Genomic DNA, 17,795 nt, shown 5'->3' on the forward strand with positions numbered 1-17,795 from the left:
GCTGCGTTGTAAAGGATGAGATGTGTTTCCTGCAGTGAGGTCAGTGTTTCCATCAGAGCAGGTGTGTCTGTTTTTATCATGCGCATCGAGTCTTTGAATCGTTTATGGGGGGAATTTCTATCACAAACACTTGCAACTCTTTGACTCTGATCTTTTTTTTTTTTTTTGAAGATTTTTTTTTACAGTTTCCAAAGGTCTCTCTTTTATGTTGACTTCATGATGCCTGTGCACCGGTCACCTGCTTCATATCAAAGACTTTAAACATGCACTCATAATACTTATGAATGGGAGAAACTTGCAATATGGCGGAATAAGCCCCGCCTTCTAAATTAAAGAGCCAATCACTGATTGGTAAAGTAGTTGCATCACTGCAGAAGCCCCGGTTGCTGGAATATAAGCTTTTTAAGCACTATTTGAGCGTAGGAAACAGCATTTATAGGAGTGTTTATAGTCATGCGGCTTCTAACATGCAGGTTTTATCATGTTAGTATAACAGTAACTGTCAGCACGCTAAATATGTGAAGTACACATCGTTCAATTCAAAGGTCATCAAAGCAGCTCTTCTGAAACACACTCACCACCTTCAGCTGTAAAGTTCAGGACTATTACTGTCAGACTGCCGATTGTTTTGCTGAGCGATGTCTCTCTTATTATGCACGTGTGTGAGGACTGATAGTTTTGAGCAATGAAAGATTTGAGTTATTCAGCCTATTTATTTGAAGGGCTGCACTAAGAAGCACGTCTGATCGTGTCTGGTGGACATAAACACTAAACCGGTCTAATTACAGCTGATGAACTGTCCGGGCATTAATGCGCTCTATTACACTGTGAGTGTGTGTGTATATGTGAGAGTGTGTACGTGTGAGAGTGTACGTGTGAGAGTGTGTGAGTGTGTATGTATGTGTGAGTGTGTGTGTGGGTGTGTGTGTATGAGAGAGAGTGTGTGTAAGAGAGAGAGTGTGAGAGTGTGTGTGCGTGTGCATGTGCGAGTGTGTGTGAGTGTGTTTGCGCGTGCGTGCGTGCGTGCGTGTGAATGTGTGAGAGTGTGTATGTTTAAATGTGTGAGAGTAAATGTGTGTGTGAGTGTATATGTGTGAGTATGTGTGAGAGTGTGTATGTGTGAGTGTGTGTGTGCGTGTGCGAGCATGTGTGTGAGAGTGTGTGTGCATGTTTATGTGTGTGTGTGTGTGTGTGTGTGTGTGTGTGTGTGTGTGTGTGTGTGCGCGTGTGTGAGTGTGTGATCGTGTGTGTGTGTCCATCATACACTATTTAATTCATACAAAACATGCACCATTTCTTAAATTAAATTTATTGTACACAATATTTAAACAAAATAATCAGAAATAAATAATTGTATACAATCAATTTAATATTGTAAAAAAATATATAATAACTGAAAAAATGGGGTTCTCAGTGCTGTCACAATAAGTCAAATATCACCGGATGCTGACCTATTAATTGTGTGTTATTCTGTGTTTAAGGGTTTATATATGACTCTCTGCCTGAAGCTTGTCATTTTTTTTTTACTACTCATCTCGGGCATGTTAACTATTGATGAAATGATATCGACAAGCAAGTATTTGACATTTTTGAAAGTTTTACCTGATAACACTCAAACGCAGGACTTTTATTTTGACAATTTGACAAATTTAAATTGATTGTTTACAGTCATATAAAATCTAAAAGTTTCATTGATGAAAAGCGTTAAAATGATGGACTGTTGCGTTCATAGAGTTAGAATATGAGACGGTTTAGCAGAGGATTAATTGACCTTTGACAGGTAGTTAAAGGCTGAAACCAGCACAGGACAATCTTTGGGGAAATCTCGACTCTAACACCGGACATGCGACTACACACACACACACACACACTTTAATCAGGTTCATAATGACAAATCCGTTGCTCTAGAAAAAGCTTCCTGTTCCTCTCGTCTTCATTCAAGACATCAAGCATTCCACAATGACACAAAGGAAACAACAAGCTCTTAGTGGGACATAAAAGCGTGTAATCTGATTGGCCTGGTCTCACTGGAGTGGCGGCGATGTAGCGTGACCCCCATCATGTACCGCAACAGGCTGTAATGACCACAAGCCTTCAATACAACATCCCACAAATCCTAAACACCGTTAGCAAGCGTTCTGGCACTCGCAGGCTCTAAGTTTAGGGCCAATGATGCTGCAGAAAGCGCACGAGTCGGTCCTTTCAGGGGAATGTGCTTCACTCGCGTTAGCCATGGGATTGTTATAAAAACCCAGTGTTCAGAAACAAAAGTATTAAAGGTCCCGTTCTTCGCGATTCCATCTTTCAAACTTTAGTTAGTGTGTAATGTTGCTGTTAGAGCATAAATAATACCTGTAAAATTATAAAACTCAAAGTTCAATGCCAAGCGAGATATTTTATTTAAAGGGTCATGAAACCCCAAAACACTTTTTTTGAGATGTAAACAGATATGTATAGGCTGCACATCATTGAAAACACTAAGGGTACTCATTAATGGTATACATATGTGAAAATAGTTATTTTTGCATTTTTCAGAGCGATTTCTGTCTTCCGGTTTGAAAAGCTTAGTCGGAGCAACGTCACAAATGCTGACGTCAGCGCGGGCTTTTCGGCCCATGTATGGGCTGGTGGGGACATGCTGACGTCGACCGCTCCGAGCGATTCTCGATATATATTCATGACATAAAGCTCATTCAGTCCAATCCCTGCGCTGTAGTATGCATACAAGATAATGTAGTTATTATGCATGAGACAGTCACTTCTGTCAAGGCTCGTCTTCCATCATTATTGTAGAGATATGGTGGGGAAGTTTTGGAAGCAGCGTGCAGAAAAGTCACGGAGGAAAGCTTGGCGTTGTGCAGATACAAAGTAACGTAAAGGGCGCCGAGCGAGCTGTAACCGGCGCCGTCTGTGGAAGCCTTAGCTACAAAGGCTCGGTAAAGTAAAATTCACCTGAGGAATCGCACGCCGAACCTGCAAGCGTTGACTATCTATGTCAGGAGTGCAAAATAACCAATCTGTAATCTGTAGGCTAATGAACAAAAGCCACGTCCTCTCCGTTTTATTTGTCGTCACAGCCATGCACTAAACCGCATGTGTTCGGGCTCTTAGTGAAACAGTGTGCATAATTGGACAAATATAGATTTAGCTGCCGAGTGATAGACAGCGCGGATCGTCACGGCACCCCAGTGCGCGTCGCTCTGTGCTTCAGATGCGCGGTCGAGACTATGAAGCCTCAAACCCCTTCGCTTTTACCCCGATCTAGAATTACACATCTCTGTCGCATCGCATGTTCGTGGGTGGTTCACGTTCTCATCACGTCGGCGCGTTGTTCATCTTGCCAAACAGCGTGCATATTTGGACAAATATAGTTTTATCACGTTTGCAAAATATTTCGTCATGCAGAATAACATTTATTTTCATTTCTCACTGAATTATGCTGGTTTGAAGAGCTGAATGATTTGCGATCTCTGCTGCACGCCACTCATAGCTCTCTCATTCGCTGTACTCATCCCTCATTTAATCTCACTGTGGTAGCCTAAACTATGCCAACGTGAACCAAGAACATGTCTCAGAACCGCTTTAACAGCTGCTGTTGGTATCGCTAATCTTAATGGACCTACTGACACTCCCTTATTTATGCAAACCATTCCCTCTTTCCACACAATACCATCCCACCTTTTCACAGTCGACCACTCCCCTTTTAACAAGCTTTTTCAAATCGAAGGTGTGAAAAAACACCGCTGCAGCAGGGGGTTTCATGACCCTTTAACAGAAGTTCCCTTTCAAAGCCTACAGCGAGCGGCCGGTTTGGACTACAGCGCTGCACTTCCTGCTGTAATGACGTCACTGGAACCGTTTGGTGACTAAAGCTCCGCCCACAAGAACACGCAAAATAGGGGGCGTGGTCTCGTTGCTCTCCCGCGTGGAGAAGAGCGCGCATTCAGTGCTTGCATCGCCCCGTTATGGTAAGAGGCGGGACCTTTCCGGGCAAAGTGCGCTAAGCTGCTGTCCAATCACAACACGGGAAGCGCTGGCCCAATCAGAACTCGTTACGTGTTTCTGAAGGAGGGACTTCATAGAACAAGGAAATCATCAGGCCGTTTGTAGGACAGAGGAAACAGCGCTGTACAGATAAGTCAATTGTGTGAAAAATACTGTGTTTTTTTACACGCGAAACATGAACTCATGTTATATTGCACACTGTAAACATAATCAAAGCTTCGAAAACACGTGACGAACGGGACCTTTAATATACAACCCAGAAGAAATGCTATTGCTCTTTAAAGCTACACTGAGTAACGTTTTTAGTTTATTCTTAGCTAAAAACAATTTTTAATATATATATATATATATATATATATATATATATATATATATATATATATATATATATATATACATATATATATATATATGTGCTCATTAATGTATATTCACTTCTTTCGAGTAAAAGTATTCTCGTAAGTTTATAATATGCGATTGAAAACACATACGGGTGAGGGGTTCGAATGCCGGTCGCCATGTTGCCCCTCCATCTTGAAAGTACATTAGCCAAAGAGGGACATACCCGTAAATTCAAGCTTCGCCTTTCGCGTTTTAACACTCGATGGCACCGTGTTGAATGTGAAGAGGGGGATTGCCGTGTTAATCTTGGACTAAATCGGCCACCGTAGGAGTGGAATTGGAAATAGGAAAATCGGAATTGAGAGGAACAGAAACTGGATACCTTTAGACCGCTAGATGGGGGAAAATATCACACAGTGTAGCTTTAAAAGTTTAGGACATTTACTAAAGCTTGACCGTTTCTAAAGAAAGACACAACTGGTCGAGCTACAGGAAGAGCTCAAATGAAAAACAAAAATTGAATGTGACATGAATGCATGAACTTCAGCTCCAGAGCCGCTCTGAGAGTCCCTTCATCAGCGTTTTACCGTTTCATCTGGGAAAAAACTATCGTCATATCATAAACACACACCAAAACTCAAGATCTAAACCCGTCAAAATAAAAGTTTGGTTTAACTTTAGGAAATTGTGACAGAAATAGGTTAATGTTGTACAGTAGCAATGTAATAATTATACAAACACTCTTAAAGGTGCACTATGCAACTTCCCGTCCACTGGAGGGAGCCTATTCAAAACAAAGGTGTAGTTTGATGACGCCAAGTGTGAGCGCAGCATCTTGGGACAAGTGGTCTTCACCTCACAGCCGGTGGAAAATAGGACTCGGGCAGAAATCACGTTCATGGATGCGGTTATTAACGTTACTGTAGTGAAGCAGAGCAGGACCGAGTGTTGAGGAGCTGAGCACGGCTGCTGGAGCGATTGTTAAACAAACACACACGGCTCGCAAGCACTGGGACTTTTATTATGACGGGACGGGACACATTCGCCGGGGCGCGCACTTCCGTGCACTCTTTGAGTTCGCTAGGCGCTGCTGTGACATGTTCACACTGATAAGAGTAAAGCGCTTCTGCAGAATAAAACCGAGCGTAGCGCAGATATGACGCGATTGACAGGCGACTCGCTCAAACGCTATGCTGAAACGTCCCGGTCCTTAGTTAAAATAGCAATTTTCTCACAATTTACAAGTTGGAAACATTTGGGATATTGTAAGTACTCAACTGAACAAAATATATAACACTGGCCTAGTGGTTTCTGGATATTTTACTGCAAAAATACTACATAGTGCACCTTTAATAATAATAATTATAAAAATAATTAATATTAAAACTGTATTTTTTAAGGAAATAATCACATTTTTAGGAAAGCACTTTGTTAGACTAAAAAGTTTTTTAAATGTATTATTAAAAAATGAATTAAATTAAGGTTTTATGCCTTCATTTGATTGCCAGAAAATTGTAAGAATACACAACACAGAATTTTCAGAATTTATTTAATAAAAATAAATACATTGATGTTTTTTTGAATTCAATTAATAAGGCATGCTTTTTGATTGTTAGATTTTAATGAAATCATTCAAATGGAATCCAGAAATCTGACATTTGGGGGAAAAATAAGCTCATTTGGGGGGGGGGGGCTTATTTCATAGGGCTTTAAATGCAATTTTTGTTAAACTTTTAATAAATTATTGTTGTTAAACTGTATGTTTCATGATTTTAATTAATTACACATGCTTTTTGATTATTACAATATAAATGTAACCATTAAAATGGAGTCCAAAACAAAATAACAGAAAAAAAGAGTGGAAATTTGGATATAATAAAGATTTCATAGGGCCCCAATTTAACTTGTAATTGTTTATTTTAGTTAGTTGTGAACCATTTCTGATTTCTAAACATTTTTCAGCATTTTTAGAAATGTAATTTTTATTTAAAGTACATGAAAACTATTTTTAATAGTTTGGGGTTTTAATGAACAAGAATAAATACAAAATTACATTCTACTACTTCTGAGAGCAGTGAAGCATTCTGGGAATTGTAGTCTTTCATCCCTATGAGACAAAAATACATTTTCTGTCTATTCTTAGTCTAGAAGGCACCAAATTAAAAAATAATTTCACATTTCTACTACATTAATGACCCAGTTTAAATACAGATTCATCTTCCCAGCGCTGAAGTATCCCTTTAAATGTGTTTCTTGTCATTTTTTGCACTTAATGATGTGGGGTTTTTCAGTGCAGCTGAGTTGATCTGATGAGAAATGTTTGAGTTACTGTAGAGATCTCTTCTGAACCTCCAGAGGAGATCCCCGGGTGTTTTTCATAAGAGACTCAAACATCAACAGGTCAAACTGTTATCAGTTTCCAGGGGGGAAATATAGACAGGAAGCCCATCTGAACGAGGGGAGGGGAGGCCTATCGGAAGCGCAGAGTAAACAAGCTCCTATTTAATCATCTAGACTCGCGTTTTCAAGCCGACACGCTTTGATCTGCTGCTCCATTAACGCATCCATCCCGGCCTCCCTATCATCCGTCCTCCTGAGAGATTAGACAGGGCAGATTATTCAGAAGAAAAGTGGAGCGTTACACGACAGATACGAGGCTGCCAAGACGTCGAGTGTGTGTGCTCGTGCACGTCTGCGGTCATGCTCTTCCTAATCCAATATGGCATTTCTGTAGAGGTCACACTACAGACGTGAGATCGCCTGATCTTGATAGTAAAGCCACCCTCTTCGCACAGCTTGGCAATGGAATCGCCATTGGCTAGTACATTTATTAATTTAGTTGCCATCCTATCATATCATGATATCATATTTCATATTATATTTCATATCATATCATATTTCATATCATATCATATATCATATCATATATCATTTCATATCATATCATATATCATATCATATTTCATATACATCATATCATATAGCATATGATATGATATATTATATGATATATGATATGATATATGATATGATATGAAATGATATATGATATGAAATATGATATATATGATATATAATATGAAATATGATATATGATATGAAATATATATGATAAGAAATAAGAAATACGAAATATGATATATGATATGATACATGATATGAAATGATATGAAATGACATGAAATAGGATATAAGATATGAAATATGATATATGATATGATACATGATATGAAATACGATATGATATATGACATGAAATAGGATATAAGATATGAAATATGGTATATGATATGATACATGATATGAAATACGATATGATATATGACATGAAATAGGATATAAGATATGAAAAATGATGTTATATGATATATGATATGAAATATGATGTTATATGATATGATAAGATATGAAATATGATATATGATGAAATATGATATGAAATAGGATATATGATATGATATATGACATGAAATAGGATATAAGATATGAAATATGATGTTATATGATATATGATATGATATATGACATGAAATAGGATATAAGATATGAAATATGATGTTATATGATATATGATATGATATATGACATGAAATAGGATACAAGATATGAAAAATGATGTTATATGATATATGATATGAAATATGATGTTATATGATATGATAAGATATGAAATATGATATATGATGAAATATGATATGAAATAGGATATATGATATGATATATGACATGAAATAGGATATAAGATATGAAATATGATGTTATATGATATATGATAAGATATGAAATATGATGTTATATGATATATGATAAGATATGAAATATGATGTTATATGATATATGATAAGACATCAAATATGATGTTATATGATAAGATATGAAATATGATGTTATATGATATATGATATGATATATGACATGAAATAGGATATAAGATATGAAATATGATGTTATATGATATATGATAAGATATCAAATATGATGTTATATGATATATGATAAGATATCAAATATGATGTTATATGATAAGATATCAAATATGATATATGATATATTTCATATCATACATCATATCCTATTTCATATCATATTTATATCTTTGTAAAATGGCAAAGTTTTTTAATTTTGAACGTACACTCTTAACATCAACCATAAGACTCTTATGATATTATGATAATCAAGCAATATTTAATGATAGAACTTCAGTAATTAGAACTAAAACTATTGGTCACCATGTATGAATGCATATTTGTCATTTAACTTTGGACTGGTGGTGGAGCTTAAGATATTGTTGGTGTTTCAGTAAAAAAAACAAAAAAAACAACAAAAAAAAAGATAATGGTAATATATTAATAAGATAATAATAATAATACTAATTCTACCACTAATAGCAAATTACAACACACTAAGGATTTATGAGCTGCTGGGTTCATGAATATTAATTACATTGACAGCATTCGCTGGAGCTGATTTGCTGAAATCAAAACAGGGACAGTAAAAGATGAGCGCCAGCCAATGAGATTACCGTTTGCACATTAGTTCCGCCCACTACCAGAAAAAAAAGCCAAATCTTCTGCTTAATCTTAAAGGCTGAATAATTGTAAATTAACTATTTATATTTTGAAAGGAAAATACAACAAAGAATATTGTTAACATGTAGTGTGTCGACTCACGCTCTCTCTCGCGCGCTGCGCTGCGTGCGTGTGTGTGTGTTCAAAAGTTCTAAAATACAGTAAAATGGTGAAATATTATTCCAGTGTAAATCACCTGTTTTCTATGTGAATATATAGTAAAGTGTAATTTATTCCTGTGATCATCATTACTCCAGTCTTCAGTGTCACATGATCCTTCACTAATCATTCTCATAGGAGGATCTGATGATCAACACACATTTATGATTATTATCAATGTTGAAAACAGTTTTGCTGCTTCATATTTTAGTGGAAACCGTATTTTCAGGATTATTTGATAAACAAAGAGTTCAAAAGAAAAGCATTTATTTGAAATAGAAAGTGTAACATTATAAATGTCTTTACTGTCACTTATGATCCATTAATGCATCCATTTTCTTTTGTGAAGAAAAAAAATCTTACCAACCAAACCGTTTTAATGGATATACAGTATTTGTCCTGATTGCAGAGCAGAGATATCTACTGCAGAATAGATGAACTAGCAAAATCTCAACTAGGTAAGAGGATCAGTCGCTTTAGTAGAACCTGATACTGGTCTTTGTTGAGCTGACCTCTCCACCACACAAACCAGGAAAAAACTAATCCAATGAGACTCAGAAGGAGAGCACGCTCTTCGAAAGGGTCTTTTAATTTGGCGAAGTGCCCATCAGAAGGTCAACCTGGACACTCTCAGCCAATGCCAGATTCAAAATCATGGAGTCAATGGCCTCCATACAGCGGCACAAAACATATCTGGACACTTTAGTCTCACATGGCATTGCATTAGTTTTGTTTTTACCCAATGTTCAATAAATAACACATGCTTAATATAATTCAATGGCTTTCAGATACATATTGCTTTGTTGGAGTAAAAGGCATTAGACAAGTCTGCGGTGGCTTTAAGAAAAGTTATGATGCATCTGGAAAGGACTGTGTGGTAAAAGGCTTCACGTCATGCGTCTCTAGAAATAGTAAGTCTGTACCGTAATATTAAAGTGATATAAAACGGGTTAAAACAGAAAAAGGTACCACGTGTGTCAAATCAAACTCCACATTTCTAATGCAAAATAAACAGAGAACGTACGATTGGCCTCTATTAAAGACTAGTGGCTGCGCTGAGAGCCCTTTTCTCCTTAAATAAAACATTTCCACCATCATCATGTCTGATCTTGTTTTTCTCTGCCTGTGATCCGCCGACCGGGCCCAGAAAAGAGAGTCAAATTTGGGTAGCGCCGCTCGCCAACCTGTGGCCTGGAGAAACAACATGCTTAGGAAGATCAAATGGGATGGGAGATGATGTGTAATTACTGGTGGTTATGAAAACTGGCTGTCATCCTCAACGCGGCGACTTCAGAGCCGCCCGAGGATAGCCGAGGCAGACACGCCTGAAAAAGCACTAATCCGGCACACTTAACTAAACAGACTTGTTGCTTCACTTTGTTCAGTTTGAAGTTTAATAAGGAGGCAGACGAACCGGAGATGGCAGGGATGGGCGATGGGTTGAATATTCACCATGTATCCAATTAAACAACATTATGAACATTATAATGACTTTTTATTTGGACAAATTTCTCGGATTAGAACATTACATGGCAAGATTTCCTTCAATCAGCTCAAAAACAGATGGATTCACTCAATTCAACTCAATTTGAACTTTGATAGCATCACTACATACTAGTGTTGTCACGATACCAAAATTATGACTTCGATACGATACCAGACTAAAATATCGATATATCGATACTAAATTGATACCACAGTAAAAAATAAACAAAAGATAAGATGCTTAATATGACAACAGAACTTGTTATTCTTCATTGTTATTTTTTACTAAAAATTTATGTGGCCAGCATGTTCCTTAGGGTTGGGCATCGTTTTGATTTGAACAATTATTGATCAATTACTATTAAAATTATCTCACAAATTTTTGCTATCTCAATGTATTTTTTACAACGGGGTAATTGTGTTGCAATAGCTTACACACAGCACAAGAAAGCTTGATTTCCAATGGTAAAATGTTTTAAAAAGACGAGTAAACAGTAATAAAATAAGAACAAATAAACAGATTACAAACAATAGCACAAATAAATGCAATAGAATAGAAAATACAAATTAAATAGACTGCTTTATTTTTTCAGGTAGGTCTAACGTTCAGATAAGAAACCGAATAAAAAAACTGCATAGTAATTACATTTAAAACAACATTGGATAATGTTCTTTGTAAAAAATTCAATAGCGTACAGATGAAACTATTAAAGTTACACAAGTCGATCAGTTTAGAGCAGTTGATCGTTTGTCTTTTTGTAGTTAGAATAACAAATGACTGCGGTCCCTTTAAGACTAATGGACGCATGGATCCTAAACACTGCTCCTGTTACTCGTTCTTCCTGAACTGTTTGCGACTGTGTTAACGTTAATACTCTTCCAGATGTGCACTGATAATTCTTTGAGTGTATTTGACCAATAATAAGCTGGAAAAAGAAGCAAATGTTTGCACTTGTATCATGTCAGAGGCGGCTTTATTACGGTAGGCTATGTGTGTGCGCTTCAGATGTGAGCACGAAATCTGCGGGGATTAGTAGAATTAATTTATATGCAATCCCGTGCGAAATTCAGACCGATCACACACTAACACTAACACACTGTCATGAGGAAAAAGTCCAGCAGAACGCGCGTTCGCCGTGCTCAGAGGTTAACCGGGCTGAGTGAGAATATGCCGGTGTGTGTGTCAACTCGCTTTCGGTCAGAGAGGAGAGCGCAGCTGGGATCGATACTGTAAAAACTGAGAATCGTATCGTTTCAGATATTCCAGTATCGATATTTTTGACAACACTCCTACATACAGAATTTGTATATAGGAAAACAAAGGGGGAAAGTAATGCTGCGCGAAATATTTCATCATCTACAATGTGATCTGACAATGAGTGAAAGTCACATCAGTTTAAACATTTAAGCGAGTTTAAAGCATTCAATCCAAGAAGGTGCGAAAGACCAAATGATGTTCTCTTTCTAGTATTTTTGTACTGGGACGGACACATGCGTGCAAAAATATATATGCCTTAAAGAAATTAAATTTCCTTGATCTTTTGACACATAAGAGTCTTTGTACCTTTAAAGGGCTTGTTGATGATGATTTGACTTGTTTAACTTTAGTGAGTGTGTAATGTTGCGGTTTAAGCATTAACAACATCTGCAAAGTTACGACGCTCAAAGTTTAAAGAAAAGGGAGATATTTTCTTTGCAGAAATCACTTTTTAAGAACTACAACCCTGAAATTTACATACCAGTTTCATTGCCTGTCTGCGTGAGGTAATCAGAGCTGCTAATAGGTCCGCCCTCTTCTTGAAAGGGGGCGGGGAGCAGCAGCTAATTTGCATTTAAAGGAACAAACACAAAAACTGCGTTTTTGCTCACCCTCACAAAGTGGCAATTTGAACATGCTATAAAAATAATCTGTGGGGTATATCGAGGTAAAAACTTCACATACACACATTCACATCAGAGAATTATTTTGCACCTTGTAAAAAGCGGCATTATAGAACCCCTTAAAAACATCTCCCAAACACCCTCCTCATTATAAACAAACATTTATTCAATCAAGCTGACATCATACAGGGAAATACATTTGCATATGCCCGCCTCCAGAGCAAGACGTCGACCAATAGTTATGCATCATCAAACCATAGGCCCCGCCCACTGGTGTTCAGTCACTAAAAGCAAGCATACTTTGGGTTCATTTGGTGACTAGATCATTTTAACTAGACTGTATTACATCAAACTTTGTGTTGAAATGGCAACACTGTACCTTCCAAGCAATTTCAGAGCAAATAAGTTACCTGGTTGCCTTCAAATTTTGAGTTCATTGAAATTTTAAATTTGAGTTAATCCAATGAACATTTTTTGAGATTCGACAACCTTTATTAAAATATTATTAAAAGATTTTGTAAGCATATTGGGTAATTGTGTGTGTTTTATCTTTGATGACGGAGTGAAACATGCCAAATAGTGCTATTTTCATGATTTATCAAAAAAAAATATGTGGTTCAGATACAATAATATTTTGAGTTTCTATTTATTAAAGGGGAGGGGGGGGTGAAACACTCAGTTTCAGTCAATCTCATGTAGTGTTGTCAAAAATATCGATATTTCGATATATATCGATACTGGAATATCTGAAACGATACGATTCTCAGTTTTTACAGTATCGATACCAGCTGCGCTCTCCTCTCCGACCGAAAGCGAGTTGACACACACACACCGGCATATTCTCACTCAGCCCGGTTAACCTCTGAGCACGGCGAACGCGCGTTCTGCTGGACTTTTTCCTCATGACAGTGTGTAAGTGTTAGTGTGTGATCGGTCTGAATTTCGCGCGGGATTGCACATAAATTAATTCTACTAATCCCCGCAGATTTCGTGCTCACATCTAGAGCACACACACATAGCCTACCGTAATAAAGCCGCCTCTGACATGATACAAGTGCAAGCATTTGCTTCTTTTTCCAACTTATTATTGGTCAAATACACTCAAAGAATGATCAGTGCACAAATGGAAGAGTATTAACGTAAACACAGTCGCAAACAGTTCAGGAAGAAATGAAGAATGAGTAAGAACAGTGTTTAGGATCCATGCGTCCGTTAGTCTTAAAGGGACCGCAGTCATTTGTTATTCAAACTACAAAAAGACAATTTACCATTCAAAATCAAGCTTTCTTGTGCTGTGTGTAAGCTATTGCAACACAATTACCCCGTTGTAAAAAATACATTGAGATAGCAAAAATTTGTGAGATAATTTTAATAGTAATTGATCAATAATTGTTCAAATCAAAATGATGCCCAACCCTAAGGAACATGCTGGCCACATTAATTTTTAGTAAAAAAAAATAACATGAATAATAATAACAAGTTCTGTTGTCATATTAAGCATCTTATTTTTATTTTTATTTTTTACTGTGGTATCGATTTAGTATCGATAAATCGATATTTTAGTCTGGTATCGTATCGAAGTCATAATTTTGGTATCGTGACAACACTAATCTCATGTCAATCTTGAGTACCTATAGAGTAGTATTGCATCCTTCATATCTCCGAAAAGTCTTTAGTTTTATTATATTTATAAAAGAAATATAGGGTGTACCGAGTCTTTCCGGAAAAAACGAGCGCCTGGAGGCGTATCGTGTGGGCGGAGCTAAAGAATCACGAAAGCGGTGACGTCCTCAAGCGTTAAGAAAAGAAAACGTTGCCCATATAAACCATGGCTATCAATCAGAATCAACTAATACAGATATGATCCAGAATCAGGTCTGAGGCTGAAATAAATTGAACAGGAGAAGCAGCAGCAGCAGGACGTCCGTCTCTGTGGTATGGACTGTATTTAGTGGCCTGTCAACATTTGTGTGTGTTTACTCGCAGTTTATGAGGACATGATTCGGTTTATGGACTATTGTATGCGACTAAACCTTAGCAGTAGCAAGCAAAACGGTTTTGCACGTCAGACTAGTGTAACGTTATACAGAGAACAACAATGGAGTCCGTTAGCGCATTTGAATGAAGCAGCACACTTTGTGTGAACATCCCTTAGGTTTATGTTTGGGTGGTTTTACAATAATCAAACTGACACCTATAGTGGTCAGCTAAACTAATGTATTTAAACACACACCATTAACCACATGCTCCATTGATAAATTAACTAACGTTATACGCGATCGTGTCGTTTACTGATGTTTACTCACACGACGATAGCCGACAGCACAGACATTTGAAGCAGTTTTACTCACCGCCTGCTTCCAAAGCAGGACCGAACCTTTATCGCTGGGACCGCTCCGTCAAAAACACACTTCTTTGGTGACATTGTGGATTTGGTGAAGTTCTGTGACAGCAGTGACTGTGGAGAACCACTTTTGCGACGCGACTGAAGCGTGATGTTGCGACGCTTCCCGTCATTTCTGCGTTCAAATCGGTTCAAATGCAGCGCTGCCTTACGGGAATGCTATGCGGGCGCGTTAAAGTCGCTTGACGTCACTCATAGGAATAAAGTGGAGCGCGGCGCGACAGAAGTGTTGCAATCTGCACCTTGAGAGCAGTGTTTATGGGCGTCGTGCATTTGTCAGTCACGCGCGCGCACGCACCCTACCGGGAGAAGAGCCCGTACGGCCCATACAAGGACCTTCCGCTCTATTAACGTCAAGCCGACCCATACTCGAAAAAAACTCTCCGAAACTTGTGAGAAACCGGAAGGAGTATTTTTGACACAGAAATACTCCATCAAACGTCCAACATTAGTTTTTAAAACTTTGTCTATGTTTAGGATGGGAATCCAAGTCTTTAACAGTGTAAAAAGCTCAGTATGCATGAAACAGCATTTCACCGCCCCTTTAAACAAATCTCCTTCATTGAATCAACTCAAATTTTTCATTTCAATAAACTCAAAATTAAGGCAACCAGGTTACTTACTTTTTTAAGTTAAACCAACAATTTTTTTTTACAGTGTACACATCCCGAACTATATCAAATATTATCAAAAGGCCAAAAAACAGAGATATAGTTTAAGCTTTTCCGCCCGGCGCTGCTGCACAGCATAACATGCTATAGATCGTTTGATATCATTCTTCCCAGTAGCAGATAAAAGCCATAATGTTAAACTCATGTGAGGGAAGAGGAGATAGAAACTTCCCCCAACCCCACCTGCTTCGATCACTTTGTCCCCTAGAGGAAGGGAACATTATGCAGGAGGACAATGAGCCAAAGCAACCCGGGCCTGTTGCAACAGGTTGCCACTGCAACAAAAAGCATCTGTCTGTGCGACACACTCTCTGTAAGAGAGCGATACACTTCTGCAAACCAAACACATGCACACAACATGATATTCTTGCCAATTAGTTCTACATAGCGGATGTTTCTTATCCAACGTAACACACTTGCATTCAGCAATGACCTTCGCGTTACAAACCCAGATCTGCAAACATGGGCTTGATTCACACTGTACATTCTGCATGTAGATACTAGTTACCGGCGGCATGAATAACATCTCAAAACATAGGGCTTGTTAAAGACCCAATACAATCTCTCAGGCTTACACTGAAGCGAGATTGAGGGTGGACTCTTTTAACCATAAGAAACCACCTAGCAACCGCTCAGAACACCTTAGCAACCACAAAGCAACACCTACAACACGGCAACGCTCACACTTTTGTCAGCGAATGCAAAAATCTATTTGCAGGAAAATAAGTTTGGCCAATAAAACCACAGAAAGACTTGACTTCATATGTTACAAAATACAGCACGAGATGTCTCTTTCAAACACACACATTCCACTAACAAGAAATCTATTTTTATGGTGCAATAACTCTTTCCTACAGGCTTTCAAGATACATTTACAGTTCGTGCATCCCCTCTGGCTCGATCAGGATCGCTCTCTCGCACAGAGACGCAGCGCTCGCGCAACCTTCAAAGCCCGAACATCTGGCAGAATGGCCTCGGAGAACAGACCTAACAGTTTACAAGACCACAAATCTATCACCTCCAATAAGACCCGGGCGGGGTTCTTGGCACACACAGAAATGCATTCGATGACTTCCCAGGGGAGCGAATCTCCAAGCCGGACCATAACAGATCTCGGAAGAGACACAACACTGTACACGTCACTCTAATCACAGAGTATTGTTGGCGTTTCTGATACTATACACTCTTATGAATAAAGGTTCTTTATTACTGATGGTTCTGTGAAGAACCGTTAACATCCAAGAAACCTTTCCGTTTCCTTAAAGGGTCATTCCATGTCAAATCACCTAAAATGTCGGAAAGTTTGGATTTTTTTCTGTACAAAGATAAACATAAATGGTGATGAAAACCAAAATATTTAATGTCACATGTTTATTTACTGAGTAATCCACTATTGTGTGGAGGAGGGTCAAAATTAGCATTTTCACCTGAGATTTTGAGCCAAATTACAGGGGTGTAGAAATGACTTTAAAAAGATACCAGCATTATTATTTTATTTTTACATAGAAATTGGCAGGTCTTTTAGTAAAATCTGTTGACTTTAGCAATCTTTGTCTCATTATATGCCAGCGGTGAGAGGTCAAACATGGGGGGGAAAGCACTTCTTCTGTGCTTTTGACCCAAGTTTGCATGCTTGTTACTCAAGTAGTATTAAAGATATCTTAATATACTTTTAGATTCTGGTTCTTAACAAACTTGTCTTTTGGTATCTGCATTTTGAAGGTTTTCGATTTTAATTCCCAGAGATATGGACATGTTAATGTGGCTCCATGAGCAAATTATACACATTATCAGTGGTCAAAAACCAAATGTGGGTGACTTTGCACATTACAGCTGAAGCTGAAGAACAAAAAATATTGAAACTTTCCAAGAGTTCCACAAATATTCCTTTTCCAAAATGTGCATGCCTGTAACTCTAAAAGTGCCTCAAATTTGAGGTTGAGTTGGCACGGAATGACATATAGTGTAAAAAAGTGGTTCTTTTAAGCAAAAAATAGTGGTTCTTTTAAGAATGTTCATTGAAAGATTCTTTGGAGAACCAATGGCGTTGCTGTGAAAGCCTTTATTTTTAAGAGTGTATGACTATCTACAGTGGCCAAAAAAATCAACAATGTAACTGCGATAGAAGTGTGTGTATGTGCCGTTTTCTTTCCAATAAATAACTTTCTTTATTCTAATATCTAATGCAATAACATTCATCCCATTTTGCTCGAGTGTCCTAATACTTTTTAGCAGAGCCGGACAGTAGTGGAGTATTTTTACTAAAGTAAATTTTTAAGT

At 37.8% G+C, this 17,795-nt stretch overlaps 1 protein-coding gene across 1 annotated transcript in view; it reads right to left on the reverse strand.

Moving 5' to 3' along the window:
* Positions 1-17,795, reverse strand: part of LOC137071581 (E3 ubiquitin-protein ligase RNF43) — a 187,383-nt gene that overhangs the window by 166,476 nt on the left and 3,112 nt on the right. The gene's annotated exons all lie outside the window — the stretch shown is intronic.

Source organism: Pseudorasbora parva, chromosome 3 (genome assembly GCF_024679245.1).
Source record: "Pseudorasbora parva isolate DD20220531a chromosome 3, ASM2467924v1, whole genome shotgun sequence".
Lineage (NCBI taxonomy): Eukaryota > Metazoa > Chordata > Actinopteri > Cypriniformes > Gobionidae > Pseudorasbora > Pseudorasbora parva.